Raw genomic sequence first — 16277 nt, forward strand, 5'->3', positions numbered from 1 at the left:
CAAGTGCAAGAAAGAACCGTAGTATGTAAACAGAAGTGACTAACCATACAACCTGGGAGACTAGCATAAACATTCATGGCATCATTACCCTGTAAAAGTTCTTTTTTCAACACCACAATAGTTTATTTCTTCTGTGTACAACAGCAGTAACAAAAAAAGCTGAAATAATACTGGAACTTATTTGGGGCCAAAAAAAAAAAAAAAACCCACCTCCAAAAAAAAGCAACCAAAAAACAAAACAAAACCAACCACAAAACACAAACTCAAACACACACCATAACTGGCATGTTAATAAATTTTGATGCAATAACTTAGCCAAAAAATATAAGAAAGCAGAAGTTGTTTAAAAGGACTGACGTATGTCTGAAACTAAAACCCAGTTACTTTTTCTACTAAGTATTACTGCAGTTATAATCTAACATTATTTTGAAATAATACAACAGGTACTTCCTACACTCGCCACTTTTTTATAAGAGTGCTGGCATGCTAACATTATTGAAAGGAGCTACACTGATTTTAATGTCACATTTGTCACGTCAATGCAACCTTCAAGTTCAACAGAAATCGTGTCTTCTACAGAAAAGCAAAAACCAGCCCTAGTTTCTGACAATATTATTTATCCAGAGATTGCAAGTTTCGTCTTTTTTATTTTAAACATGTAAATGACTGCAAGGTGATTATCACTGCTATTCTCATACACATAAGACCTAAACATTGTATTTTCTCGATGCATGATTAACCTTGTGCTATTGACTGATTTTGGCTTGGTAGCTACATTCCATGATCAGCCAAGAGAAAATTAAAGTTTGCCTTATAAGTCAGCACCATAATTCACTACAACACAAGAAATTTCTGAGCTTCTAGAAAGATCTACAAGTTATACTAGTTCCAAACACAGAACTTTTTTCCCAGTATGCTTCAAAAATTGGATCCTGAGAAACAGAAATTCACACATTACACCTGGAAAATTCTCAAAAGATAACTTCTTAACTTTCTCATCAATAAAATAATACAAAATAGGTAGCAAGAAAAAATGTTTTGGCCCAAGAATAACATTTAGCATTGTATCATTGTCAGCTTTTTCAGAATACTCAAAAATTCTATTTAAAAATATTATAAAAATATCAACAAATTCAAACACCATTAATTAGTGCAAGAAAGCATGAATGTGAAGCGATATGAATTATTTAGCAATATAATTTAGATATCCTCTTTTCCAACCCTAACTATTATATGACTCTCTTTATTGCAGTACTCTTTTGCCATTTTACTTCCAAATGTCTTCAATATTTTCCTTCTCTGAAGTCTAAAGAAATCTGAGAGACTCACAATTGCCAGAAATACAGGAAAATACCAAAGAAATTCTGTAAAGCTTGGGCACCTCAGCTCCCAGAAATCCCACTGTGATGCCTTTCAAAATACAGTAATTTAATTGAAGCGAACCCAACAACAGTAACTTAATATGAGCAGTAGATCCCATACTATCTCAGTGGGGAGCGCTGCCAAAAGTACCTGAATAAGTGAGCAGGAAAGAACAAGCACAAGCACATGTGCAACTCTCCTCAGCACAAAAACTCAACAATAACGGTTTAAGATGGCAACTACTCCTTTATAGCATGTGCTTTCATCTACTTTAGACATACACTGGCGAAGGCCTAAACGAGGACTATTCATCTCACAGAAACCATTACTCTTTCCCGTAATTGCAATGCACACCAGGGAGGTTAGTATATCCAGTTAGGTATTGCACAGTTAACCACACAATTTCTGGTGCCCAGAAGAAATTTGGTCAAGAATTAAATTTTGTTGGTTTCCAATTCAACATACACACCTAACACTCTTCCAAAAAGAACTGCAATATCTGAAAAAATACCCCTTAAAATTCAATTTTACAACACTTACTCAAAGTTAAACAAAGGCTGCTGAACCTAGAGAAAAGTCAAGGGAAAGGCCATAACCTTTGGGTACATATCGATTTTCACTTACACTTTTCCCTCTCTTCTCTAGTTTCTACTTGTACACACAGTCAAATCCTTGTGAGGCCACTACCATTTTTCTTTCAGGTAATACAAGTGACATACAAAACTGCCAGATGCCTTTTCAAGGTCAGTATGACAAATACATAATATTAAAAATTAATACTTGAAGATTCTTTACACTTTTTTATTAATGTCATAATCCAGCAGACCTTCTTGACTTTATTAATCTTTGAAATATGTGGTCACATCTTTGCAATTGAGAAGCTAGAAACATTCAGAAGACTGTTTGCCAGGCATTTGGAAAGCCGGCACACAAACGCACCTACATGTTCTTGCAACTAAATGCAAGTTATTTTCGTAATCAGAAAGTACTATCACAGGATCACAGAACTGTCAGGGTTGGGTGGGACCTCTGAAGATCATCTAGTTAAACCCCATGCCAAGGCAGGGCCACCTAGACCAGGTTACGCAGGAGCATGTCCAGTCTGGTTTTGAATGTCTCCAGAGAGGGAGACTCCACAACCCTCCTGAGCAGTCTGTTCCGGGGCTCTGAAATCTGCAACATAAACAGGCTCTTCCTTGTGTTGAGGTGGAACTTGCTGTGTTTTAGTTTATCGTCATTGATCCTTGCCCTGTTGCTTGGCACCACTGAAAAGAGTCTGGCACCTGCCTTTGAGATACACATTAATGAGATCTCCTCTCAGTCTTCTCTAGACTAAACAGGCCCAGCTCCTGCAGTCTCTCCTTATAAGAGAGATGCTCTGGACCCCTCATCACACTCATGGCTTCTGCTGGACCCTCTTCAGTAGCTTGTCTTTCTTGTGCTGAGTAGCCCAGAACTGGACACAGGAATCCAGATGTAGCTTCACCAGGGTCAAGTGGAGGGAGAGGATCACCTCCCTTGACCTGCTGGCCACACTCGTCCTGATGCACCCCAGGTACTATTGGCTCTCCTGGCCATAAGGACACACTGTCGCCTCATAGTCAACTTGTCATCCACCAGTACACCCAGGTCCTTCTCAGCTGAACTGCTCTCCAGTAGGTCACCCCCAATCTGTACTTGGGGTTCTTCCTCCCTGGATGCTGTATCCTATACTTGCCCTTGTTGCACCTCAAGTAAGTGTTTCAAGCAACTTATTTCTTATAATGATCTGCTGTTCCCTTGTGATCAGACTCACTGCAGAATTGTGACATCACAACTGTTTTAGCCATATAGCTACAGTTTAAATGATATTTTACTTATTCGACTGAAAACTAAACAACTCTACCCATTATACATTTGTCTCACCTACTGAAGAAGAAATACAGAATGAAATTGCAGGACAAGTGCAATAAAGAACCATAGTATGTAACCAGAAGTGACTAACCATACAACCTGGGAGTCTAACATTAAACATTCAGGGCATCATTACCTGGTAAAAGTTCTGTTTCCAACACCACGATAGTTTTATTTCATCTGTGTACAACAGCAGTAACAAAAAAAGCTGAAATAATACCGGAACTTATTTGGGGACAAAAACCACAAACAAACAAAACAAAACCAAAAAACCAAAACAAAACCAAACAAACTACAAAACACAAACTCAAACACACACCATAACTGACATGTTAATAAATTTTGATACTATAACTTAGCCAAACAATGTAAAGAAGCGTAAGTTGTTTAAAAGGACTGATGTATGTCTGAACACAATTTATTTTACAGCCCCCAACCTGTACTGGTATTTGGCATTCTTCCTCCCCAGGTGCAGCACCCTACACTTGCCCTTGTTAAACCTCATTAGGTTTCTCTCTACCCAATTCTCCAAACCTGCCCAACTTGAACCTAACAATAAATTGGCTTCACACAGAGAAGAGAAAATTTAACTGTACACATAGCAAGTACATTAGCTCACATAATGCTCACATTTCTTCAAGTCATAAGATATATACCCATACAATGGAAAGGAGTTTTCTTCTTTGAAGTTTAAAAAGTAAAACTAAGATAATTTCACAAATAATTTTTAATAGTTCTCTATTGGTTTATTTATTAATAGTTATCTCTGTATTAATAGTTCTCTACTGTTGGACATGCACACATGTTGGACACATGTCCAACTGTGTCCTAAAAATTCTTCAGCCTTCCTGTATTTGTCCCTAGTAAACTCATTTTATTTTGCCCATTTCCTAACACATTATCTTTAATTTTTGAAGTAACAGACAGGAATCTACCAGTTTGAAAATTCCGTCTGCTTGATCATAAGGTCATCAAGAAAGATGTTTTTGTATACCTTTGTCCTCTCTAGATAAAAACAGCGATGACACATAAGAATACAGCATTGTAGCTTCCTACAACTACCTTTCACATACAAGTCACTTCAAAATTTCACGGGCTTATCAAGGAGATGCTGACAAATACAAATATAGCTGCAATGCAAACAGCATTCTGTACTTATATCTAATTAAATGCTATGTTTGTATGATGTAGACCCATTAAGTTGAGTCTTAAGTATTCAATTAAGCAGAAAATAGCTCACTGACGTGCTTCACTCTTCTTGACATATAATTGTGCCATAAATACAGTATATGATCCCACAGTGAATGTTGCATATTGGTAAATTCATTCAAGAAGAGTATCATCCACGCTTTAGCAGCATATAAATAGCAGATGGGTCCCAGAAAACTTATTATATCTTGTAGTCACTCACATAACAAGTACATTTACTGAAAATACAGGGTTTTGCTTGAAAACATTCAGTACTTTAAACTTTCTTTACCCATTAAAAAGAACTCTATTTTTAAACATCTTGTAATTTCACAGAGCACTTCAATAACACTGCATAAACTAACATTATTGTTTGGATTTGTTATTTTAGTCATGGTTAGTGTATTGAAGAAAGAAAGACATCACTACAAAAGTTAAGCAGCAGATTAAGTTCATTTCAGAATTGGTGTCTGACTATTTCAAGCTATGCTTTTCAACATACAGACATTAAATAAAAAAGGATAAACGATTGTTTCAACTTCAATACAACTGTGCTTACACTAAAGCAGTATGCAAATAAAACATGTTTACATGAAATGAAAAATACTGGGAATCAATTTGCATATCAACAGAAGTAATTAAGAAAGAAGTTAGGAGTAAGCACATAATGTGATGCCACAACATTTTAAACTGCATGGAAGTTCAGCTGGAGGGACATATGCACAAGCAGATTACAACTTTGGTTTTTTTGCCAAATTTCTTGTTTTGTACTGTCCTTTGAACTTTAGTGATCTACTTCCTCCCAGTCTATTTTTCTACATTTCCAAATATCTGAACAGATTTCCTAAACTTACACTGTTGTCTAGCATAACATTGTCATATTACAAATAAACTAACAGATTCAGAAATAATTTTATCTTTGCTTACCTTCCTTTTTGTTCCGCAGTCCCCAAGATTTTCCATTGTCACATGCTACAACACTACATACAATTGCTTTTCTGACCTCTCAGGTTGGTTTGTTGGTTGTTTTTTTTTTGGGGGGGGGGGGGGTATTCTGGGAAGGTTATTTAACTTTTATAAAAATGGTAAAGTTCGAAAAAATGCAAAGTATCCTTTCAGATGCAATTTTAATTTGAAATTCACTGACAACATGAAACACTTATTACTATCATACTGGCACAGCACATTCTCTGAAGGAAGGGTTTTTTTTTTGGTTGGCTGGTTTTGTTTGGGGGGAGGACTCTAGGGGAGCATTGGTCCAGTTTGTTTTGGCAGTTTTTTTGTGTTTTGGATTGGGTGGTTTGTTTGGGTTTGTTTTTTTTTTTGACTAGTTGGTTTGGATTTTGTCTGATTTTGGGTTGGGGGGGGCGGGGGTGTTTGGTTTGTTTGTTTTTGTGGGGTTTGTTTTCAGTTTTCGGGGGGGGGGTTTGTTTGTTTGTTTTTTTCTGGTGTTTTTTTGTTGTTGTTGTTGTTTTTTCGTATTTTTTTAGATCATGAATTACACAGCCCAGTAGGTTATGTCTGGCTTCAACAGAAGAATCAACCTGCAAATACTGGTTTTTTGCCTTTGTCCACTAAGAAAAATATTAGGAAGTAACTACTCTAAGCAACATCACCTAATCTAGAAATAAAGACAAGCACCAATACAATGTACAGAAATCCAGCTATTTGGGAAAAGGGACATAGGCAGCTGAACAAAGATAATGACTGCAGTTCTGGAAAGTAAATTACATCCTTACTGAAATTCTGAAAGTAATCTACATCATTTGAGAATATGTATTTGCCATAATAAACACCGGATGCTATTTTTTACAGTGTAAGGTTAAAATGCTTCAGGGTGCTCTGAAAAAGTCACAGCTCTGTGTGTGTGTGTGTATATATGTAACAACTCTTAGTAAAAAGACCTTTAAAAGAATATAACTTAGGAATCTGAAAACCATAAAGGTGTGCTCTCCGGTTTTTAAATTTCTGCTTTCTATATAGTATATAACATTCAATTATCAGATTTAAACCTCTTCATAAGTTCCCAGTTTTACTAAATCTTTCAAACTCTCCTAGTTCTTCAGCTCAAATGTTTTTGAGTAGATATCATACTCAGTCAGACTAGGTCACACTGCTAACTCAGGTTTTTTTATTTTTTTTAAATTCTGGAGTTTAAATGAGTTGATATTCTAAATGAGGAACATCACACAAATACAGAATGTTGTTCAGAGTAGCACTTAACTCAGATTTAAACTAACAGAACTCACATACCTGAAAATTAGCACCAGCTGAGCAGTTTGCCTAAGGATTGCTCACATGAATCAAACTACCTTTTAAACATTTTTTCTAGATTTGGATTTATATATACCACAATATAGTTTTAAAATAAAATCATATAAAGCTATCTTGCTTCATTGAATATATACAAAATATCTCTCTTTCACCATACCGCAATAAATTTTGTGGTGAGGATTCCAGTGTTAAATGGTCAGGGGAAAAACATTGAGATGAATAGTTAAGCTGGAGGATACCATCTATGCTGTCAGACCTAAGAGGTCCATTTAAAAGAAAAGCTTTTTCCAGACTTCCTGTTTTTAAATTCCTGTGATAAAAGAAAGCACTGTCCATCAACATCTGAATCTATTGAAAGAGTGATATCCAGTGAAACAACCCAGGGTCAAGATTGCAGTATCTAGGTGTTTACATTTTATGAGTTACTCCTTCTACACTGTGTAGCTAGCCCTGGACTAGGGGCTAGCCCCCCTAGGGGCAAAAAAAGTTGCCCCTTTTTTTCAGTAACTGAACATGTTAATTCTTAGACTCTTCGAACAGTTCTCACCTACTCAGGAAATATAGTGCCACCTTAATGGAATACAACAGGTTACAAGCTGACTTGGGCTTTCTCTTAAAGTAACTAGCCTTTACCACAGTGACACTTCAACCATCATTCCCAAAAGCAGACACAGGAAGATGGGTATTTATTTAATGTAGATCTACATCATTGCTTAATAATCAGTGTTTCAATTTTCAACTTGGTTAGCCAGGTCAAAATCTTTAAATTCAAATGTAATCCTCCAGAACTATATCTATTACTATTCTGTGAGACAATTTCTGTCTCTCATCCCAAATCACAGAATCACAGAATCCCAAGGGTTGGAAGGGACCTCAAAAGATCATCTAGTCCAACCCCCTGCAAGAGCAGGGTAACCTAGAGTACATCACACAGGAACTTGTCCAGGCGGGCCTTGAATATCTCCAACGTAGGAGACTCCACAACCCCCCTGGGCAACCTGTTCCAGTGCTCTGTCACTCTCACAGTAAAGAAGTTTCTCCTGATGTTCACATGGAACCTCCTATGCTCCAGTTTACACCCATTGCCCCTTGTCCTATCACTGGACATCACTGAAAAAAACCTAGCTCCATCATCCTGACACTCACCCTTTACATACTTGTAAACATTGATGAGGTCACCCCTCAGTCTTCTCTTCTCCAAGACAGAGACCCAGCTCCATCATCCTCTCCTCATAAAGGAGGTGTTCCACTCCCTTAATCATCTTAGTTGCCCTGGACTCTTTCAAGCAATTCCCTGCCCTTCTTGAACTGAGGGGCCCAGAACTGGACGCAATATTCCAGATGAGGTCTCACCAAGGCAGAGTAGAGGGGAAGGAGGACCTCTCTCGACCTACTAACCACCCCCCTTCTAATACACCCCAGGATGCCATTGGCCTTCTTGGCCACAAAGGCACGTTGCTGGCTCATGGTCATCCTCCTATCCACCAGGACCCCAGGTCCCTTTCCCCTTCACTACTTTTCAGCAGGTCAACCCCCAACCTGTACTGGTACATGGGGTTGTTCTTCCCCAGATGCAAGACTCTACACTTGCTCTTGTTGAATTTCATCAAGTTTCTCCCCGCCCAACTCTCCAGCCTGGCCAGGTCTCGCTGAATGGCAGCACAGCCTTCTGGTGTGTCAGCCACTCCTCCCAGTTCAGTGTCATCAGCGAACTTGCTGATAGTACACTCTGTTCCCTCATCCAGGTCGTTGATGAAAATATTAAACAGCACTGGTCCCAGCACCGACCCCTGAAGTACTCCACTAGTCACAGACCTCCAGCTAGATTCTGCACCATTGATCACAACTCTCTGCCGTCTTCCTTTCAATCAGCTCTTGATCCACCTCACTACCTGATCATCAAGCCCACACTTCCTTAGCTTATCTATGAGAATGCTGTGGGAGACAGTATCAAATGCCTTACTGAAATCAAGAAAAACCACATCTACTGCTCTACCATCATCCATCCACCTAGTTACTTCCTCATAGTAGGTTATAAGGTTGATCAAACATGACCTCCCCTTGGTAAAGCCATGTTGGCTGCTCTTAATGACCCCTTCATCCTTGATATGTCTAGAGATGGTGTCAAGAGTAAGTTGTTCCATCACCTTTCCAGGGACGGAGGTAAGGCTGACCGGTCTATAATCACCCGGGTCCTCCTTCTTGCCCTTCTTATAGACTGGCGCAACACTTGCCATCCTCCAACCCTCAGGCACCTCTCCTGTTTCCCACGACTTACCAAAGATGATGGAGAGTGGCCGAGCAATGACCTCCGCCAGCTCCCTCAGCACCCGCAGGTGAATTCCACCCGGACCCATCGATTTATAGATGTCCAGACTGCTTAACTGATCCCTAACCCAATCCTCATCTACCAAAGCAAACTCCTGCTTTGTCCTGACTCCTTCTGGAGCTACAGGAATCTTGGGCCTCCGGGGAGAGTCTGCAGGAGTAAAGAGAGAGGCAAACAAGGCATTCGGCACCTCTGCCTTCTTTAAATCCTCTGTCTCCAGGGCACCCACCTCATTCAACAGTGTGCCTATATTGCCTCTTGTGTTAGTTTTATTTGCTATGTATTTGAAAAAGCCCTTTCTATTGTCCTTAACCCAACTTTCAAGATTAAGTTCCAAGGAGGCCTTAGCTGTCCTAATTGCCTCCCTACATCCTCTAACAACTGTCCTATATTCCTCCCAAGTGGTCAGCCCCTCCTTCCATAATCCATAGATTCTCTTCTTCCATATGAGTTTGCCAGCAATTCCTTGTTTAACCATGCTGATCTCCTAGCTCCCTTACTTGATTTCCTACCCACTGGGACACTCTGATCCTGAGCTTGGAAGAAGTGGTCCTTAAATGCTGACCAACTATCTTGAGTCCCTTTACCACCTAATACCCTTTCCCATGAAACTCCTCTTAGCAATTTATTGAAGAGGCCAAAGTTGTCCCTTCGGAAATCCAGAATTGTGGCCTTGGTAGGTATTCTATTCCTCCCACTCAGGATCCTAAACTCCACCATCTCATGGCCACTGCAGCCAAGGCTGCCATTGACCACCACTTCAACCATACCCTCCTTGTTGGTGAGTACTAGATCCTGCAGCGCTCCTCTCCTAGTTGGTTTGTCCACCATTTGCATTAAGAAGTTATCATCAATGCACTGAATGAACCTCCTAGACTGTGAATGATTGGCTGTGTAAGTCTTCCAGCAAATATCGGGGTAGTTAAAATCCCCCATGAGGACCAAGGCATGTAATCGTGAGGCTGCTTTCAGCTGCCTGTAGAAAGCCTCATCACCTCCTTCGTCCTGATCAGGAGGTCCAAAATAGACCCCCACAACTGTATCACCTGAACCACACAGTCCCTTAATTCATACCCACAGACTTTCCACTTGATCCTCATCTGCCCCTGGACAGAACTCAATACATTCTAGTCGCTCTCTCACATAAAGAGCAACTCCACCACCTCGCTTTGCTGACCTATCTTTCCTTAAAAGGACATAGCCATCCATGACCACATTCCAGTCATGTGAGCTGTCCCACCATGTCTCTGTAATTACCACCAGATCATAACCATTAGACCGCACACAGACCTCTAACTCCTCCTGTTTATTCCCCATGCTGTGTGCATTGGTGTACAAGCATTTCAGGGAGCGAGCAGAGCACGCTAGTGGCATGCTTGGGAGGCAGGAGGCCTTTTGGTCTTCATTAGTACTAGAACAATGCCCTACTAGTTCAAATCCAGCTACAACCCCCTCGCACTTGGAGTCTAACCTAAAACTCTGCGAGTGAGCTCTGTTGACTCTCGCCCTGATACCCTTTTTCCCCTGCAGGACAGGGTCTAAACAACTATCCGTTCCCTCAAATGAAGCAATAGATTGAGAGTCCTCCCTAGTACGTCATCCTTCAAGCCCTAGCATGTTTCTCTTGGGCTTGTCCCCAACAGGCCCAGTTATCTCCCCTTCCCCCTTCATATCTAGTTTAAAGCCCTGTCAATGAGCCCTGCTAACTCATGTTAAATCATGTACTTGCCTGTATATTTCTACCTTTCACATATAACAGTTCTTCTAAACATGAAATCCTGACAGATTGGTACGACATAAAATAAACTTGCCTGGCACTTACTCAGTTTTATTCACTATCCCTTTTTACATTATCTTCACAGAACATTTCCAAACTTTTCTAAATAATACGTTAGAATTCAATGATTTAAAATAAGCTATTTTATGGTGCATCTTACAAAACAGTATCTTTGTACATAGATTTTTGTACCAATATATATCTTCAAAAAGAAAAAAAAGAGATCTGCTGCATAGTATCTGCTAGATGAATCAAAGGAAGATAACAAACAGTAACTTTAGAAAAGCCATACAATAACTAGTATCCACTCTCCAGTAGTAGTTGATACCACATACTTCAAAGATAGACACTGCAAATGCAAATAGCAGTCAGTTACAGAATAACCTCTTTTGGGGAAGTCTCTTCTAAACTTCATCAATTCAAGTGTGACCAACCATACTCCTTCCATAATACGCGTCTACCTGTGTAGCTAGGGACTTCAGTGAAGTTCCTGTATAGATCAATTTATAAAAGAAGTTGAGATTTACAAGCCAGTTATAGAGAGTATTACTCTCTTTCCTTGATAACTCAATTCAGTGTTTCATTGTTCTCTCCTCTGTCTCAAACTACTAGACTTCAGAGTCACTTGTTCTAACTAGCTTTGTCAGGGTTCCACTACCACAAATTTTCAAAAGTGCCTTCATTTTGCAAAGAGGTTTGCCACTTTGAGGAAGAGAATCTTCCAAATTCAGACTAGTTTGTTATGAAAAGAAGACCATGACAACTGTTTGTACTCTTGTTTTATTATTACATCCGGCCTGGTCACTATTGGAAATTCAATCTACTGTGGTTGCTAGGAGCCTGTTGCTATGCAACCTAAAAGGGTTATGCAGTCCTTTCAGGCTGAAAAGCATTGAAAACACCACAGGCCTTCTCTTATGGCTCTAACCAGTTTATTTAAATAGATTAACATCTCCTCAGTCAACCCCCAATTCCCAAAGTTAAAATCTGTGAACTTCAGAACCCTTCAAAGTTTAACTTTGAAAACCTAGTGTAGTGGAGTTGCACAACATGGTCTGCACAGGTATTTTACAATAAACTTTGACAGATTAGGCTTCATAATCTGGATCATAAGGCAGAACTTTGAGAAAACATAAAAAAAAAAAACCCCTAAGAATAACTTTCAAATGCCAGAATAATACTTAGTATTTATTCACTGTATCAAAAGATGTAGAACAAGCCTATAAATTTAAGACTTTGCAGTCAAACTGCTTTCTGCCTTTGTGTGTCTGCCACCTTTACACATTACGCAAGCCAAATGAGACATCTACATACATGTCTGCAGATTCCTTTCTTTTGCCAGTATTTTTGTAAATTTGCTGGAGAATGGTTAAGTAATGACAGGCAGAAGAGCTGAATATTACTGCTTTCCTCCACTCTAACAATCTGGGGCTGTTCCAGCCTGCACCAAAGAGTAAGTTGCTCTACACCACCAGAACTAAGTAAGCCATATTTCCTTCAGCTTGGTACTTTAATTATTTTGGACTACGAGAAAGACAGCAGAGATCCAAAGCTATATCCAGCTACCATTTTTTCTGAAACAACCTTTCATAAGTCAACATTGCCGAAGCAAATGAAGCTTGCGGACAACAAGGTTCTGTTTACAAAAAACAGAATAGGGCCTTCATTTATCAAATTAGCTGAGTCACCCTGGTTGTCTTCACTGACTGCTCGACAGTAAAAGAGATTTGACCGGAATCTGGCCACAACAAGGAGCTTAACACCAAGCCTAGCATTCCTCCATCCTTTATTATAGATGATAGCTCACCTTTAGGACTGGCCATTCAAAGAAGCTGTGCAAGCTGAATGCTCCCTTAGCAAGTAGCAAATTAGCTCTAGGAGACAGTCCTACATTACCAATCTGATTTTAAAAGTTAATATCTCACGTTACTCTAGAATTCCTATTCTTAATATATAGTTCACTACCACCGCAATTATACTGGAGTAAATACACACAGATCTGCTTCCCTGTGTTTCCTGTTCAGACGAAAAAATTCAAATGAATTACATGAAATCAGTAAGCTGTAACTACTGCTACAAGCAAAAAAACCTTAAGTCTGCTTCAGCTTTCAGAAACAGTGCATGGCAGTAGGGATCCTGCAGTCTTCTACTAGTTTCTTCCAGATGTCAAATCACTTAATGCAGATGGACTAAACTTGGTTCTACACACATCATATACATACATACACACACAGTCACTCCGCATACACACATACTGTACATGTATATAAACATAGCTATACAAACCAGCTTCTTCATCCATGAAATACACATACATCCTCCCATCTAAACTAAATGGCATATGTGTTATTATCCGTATTTCACATTTTTATACATTTTCCATTATACTAGTTCTGATTTTATTGTATCTTAAAAAAATTAAGTATTTTGATACACAGTTCCTCTCATGCAATAAGTAGTTTCAGAAGATCAAAGTTTTCAGCAATGCTAAGAATAAAATAGAGGGAAAAAAGTTATTTGCCTGTATGTATTGAAATACATACATGCCAAATTTCTCTGGAGATTCTGCTTAAAAACGCACAAATTGATCACATAATCATCTTCCACATACAGATTTCTGACATGATACACTTAGGTCAGTGAAGACACCACTCTGAAGCTATGATTCTGCCAAACTGTTTTCCTACAAATTCATTAAAGTGTTTACTCCCAAAGTCAATAATTAAGAAATTGTTGGTCCTTTATCCCAAACACTCCTGCAGCATGAAGAAGTGGAAGACAAAGAACAAAGGCAGAATCAGTGACTGTAAAAGGCCAAGCACATAAGAGAGTTACCAGGAGAACAGGTATGTTTATGTATGTTTACATGTATGTTTATAGGTTTATATGTTTATATGTATGTTTATATGTATGTATGTGTAGAAGAACAGCCACGAGCTGATAAGGAAGCGAAAGCTAATAGTGAAAAGCAGGGAAGACAGGCTGGAATTAATGCATATAAATTCATGGTTCTAAGTTTTCTGAGAATCTCATCTTTCCTGCTGTAAACCTAAAAAGAATCAAAACTACTTTTGAAGACACTGTCCATGTATCCTCAAAATTACTGTAAAATTGGTGAACTGTAGACAAGAAAAAAGCAGACAGATTTCAGGCCCAAACTTGATTACCCCTAATACAGTGACCATACAGAGTGGTCAGAAGTGTATGAAATTTACAATAATAAACTCATCTTTTGCTTAAAATAAACAAGAATATATATGTTTCTCTAAATTGTTTACAATTCCTACTGAAATCTAATACATTCTTAATATCTTCATTTATCAAAACTATATTCTTGTGTTCAATCACATCACTTACTATTTGCAATAGGTATTAAATTTTCAGGATTATGAGAGCTGCAATTTCATATTCAGAAATAACAGGAGGACATAAGACCAAGTGGTATGGAACAGTGACCATACAGAAATAAAACCTATGCCCTTTCACTTTGTATGTACAAAGGACTGCAAAAATAATGTATTTGTATCTGTTACTAAAAATTTTGGCAAAATTTAAATGAGAATTTTTATAGTATTATAATCAATTACATGAAAGGAGATGGCATTCTTTTCATATCTCAAAACATAAAAGGATGACCTTAAATAAGACTGGTATATTCTATAAAGAGTAACAAAGCTAATTCTGTTTATAGTTCCACTGAAAACTTTAATTTGTCATTATGTTAATGAAAGTCATAGTGTCTGAATATTGACACAATAACATTATTGAAATAATATACTCTGAAGTTAAATGAAAATTATGACTGTAAATTATAAAAAGAAAACCTTCATAACTCTGTGTATGGATAATGCACTCAAATACGAAAACAGATTAAAATTTATCACATATAAAGGATTTTGAATATGTATATGACTAGAAAAATATAAAGGATTGGGAGAATCCAGAGCAATTCTTAAAGAAAACTGAATCTCTATACATACAGCTTCTCATTCCATTAAAGAAGAGTACTAAACTGAAAACGAATTACTCAGTCTGAACATTTCAAATCCTAAACCTCAGTTTTTCTTGAACTAAGCAATACCAAGATAGTACCTTAAAGACGATATATTTAAAACTACTGTGGATGAACTGTTCAAAACGGTGAACAAGAAATAACTGTGTGGAACAAGTGTAGAAAATTATGGCTGTAAAGACCGTAACAAATGATGATACTGTGGGATTAATCACACAGATTTTTCAAAGGTTAGCCTTCAATTGCTTTGGAGGACTGTATGAATGCTTTTCAGGACAGACTGTGACAAACCCAAGCAAGCAGCAGCTCCTTGGTCAGCCCTATTAGCTGTGGGAGCTTGGCTTTGTCATTCCACAAAGGCAGCAGGTATCAATAGGCTCTGCAGAAAAATCTCAGTATGTTTCGAGTTTAAAAAAAAAAAAAAAAAAAAAGAAGAAAAGAAGGCAAGGGGGATAAAACCAAACAAACGAAAAAAACCAACCACAACTCCAAAACAACAACAAAAACAACCAGCAACCAAACAAAACCCAAATAACTCCTACATGCAGTAATTTTTTTTCCCCAAAGTCTGGAGGGTCACCTATTCTGAGGTTGCTGGTAAAAGAAAAAGATTCTGAACTTCCCAATACATATTTTTTCCAATTATATAAAATCAGTTAAAAGAATGTCCCTCAGAATATACCTTTTAAGTGTCAATTTTGTGTACATTGACACGAAGTAGACTAAAGCACGCTGAGAGAAAACTAGGGACTGGCAAACACGAAAGCAAAGTGGCTGCTGGTAAAGAAAACATCATTCAGTCCCTGGAAGCAGAGATCAGCAGCTGTAGGCTGTCTGTACAATCCAGCCTTGTAGGGATAGCAATATGTCAGCAATGTATGATCCTTAGCAGCTTTGTCCAAGCCAATTATCTCAGGTAAACTGTTAAATATTAAACCATATGCAAGCCAGGCATCCACAACGAATGGGGTGGGGAAGGCAAAAACCAGCCAAACAGTGGATACTGAATTGCAGTTTAATAACTAAAACAAGTGCCAAAATATATTGAAAATACAACTGCAATTACAAAACATGTGAACAGATCATGTTCATATGTGATGATTACTGCCATCAATGATAATATAGTACGGCAGCAAAAAAGAACATCACAGATGAAAAATATGTTGACATGAAGGGAGACTTAAAGAGTGGTGCATACTTTAATTTCCTGTCTAGGAAAAAGAAAAAGAAATAAAAGAAAATGAACAATCAATCTCTTAAGTATACATACTTCAGAAAGAAAACTTTCAAACAAGTATTCACAGAGAAATTACAAAATTGGGTACACACATTTAGAAGAAGCTACCTGATTTTAAAATACTGCTTTCTGACCTAAAGATATCCTTCACTCTGCCTCACTGCCACCTGAATCTTTAGTATCTCTAATTTTTAAATTAAATTAT

Source organism: Neopsephotus bourkii, unplaced genomic scaffold (genome assembly GCF_033783945.1).
Source record: "Neopsephotus bourkii isolate Nb327-2 ecotype Australia unplaced genomic scaffold, CSIRO-AGI_Nbou_v1 NB_622, whole genome shotgun sequence".
NCBI classification, from domain to species: Eukaryota; Metazoa; Chordata; class Aves; order Psittaciformes; family Psittacidae; genus Neopsephotus; species Neopsephotus bourkii.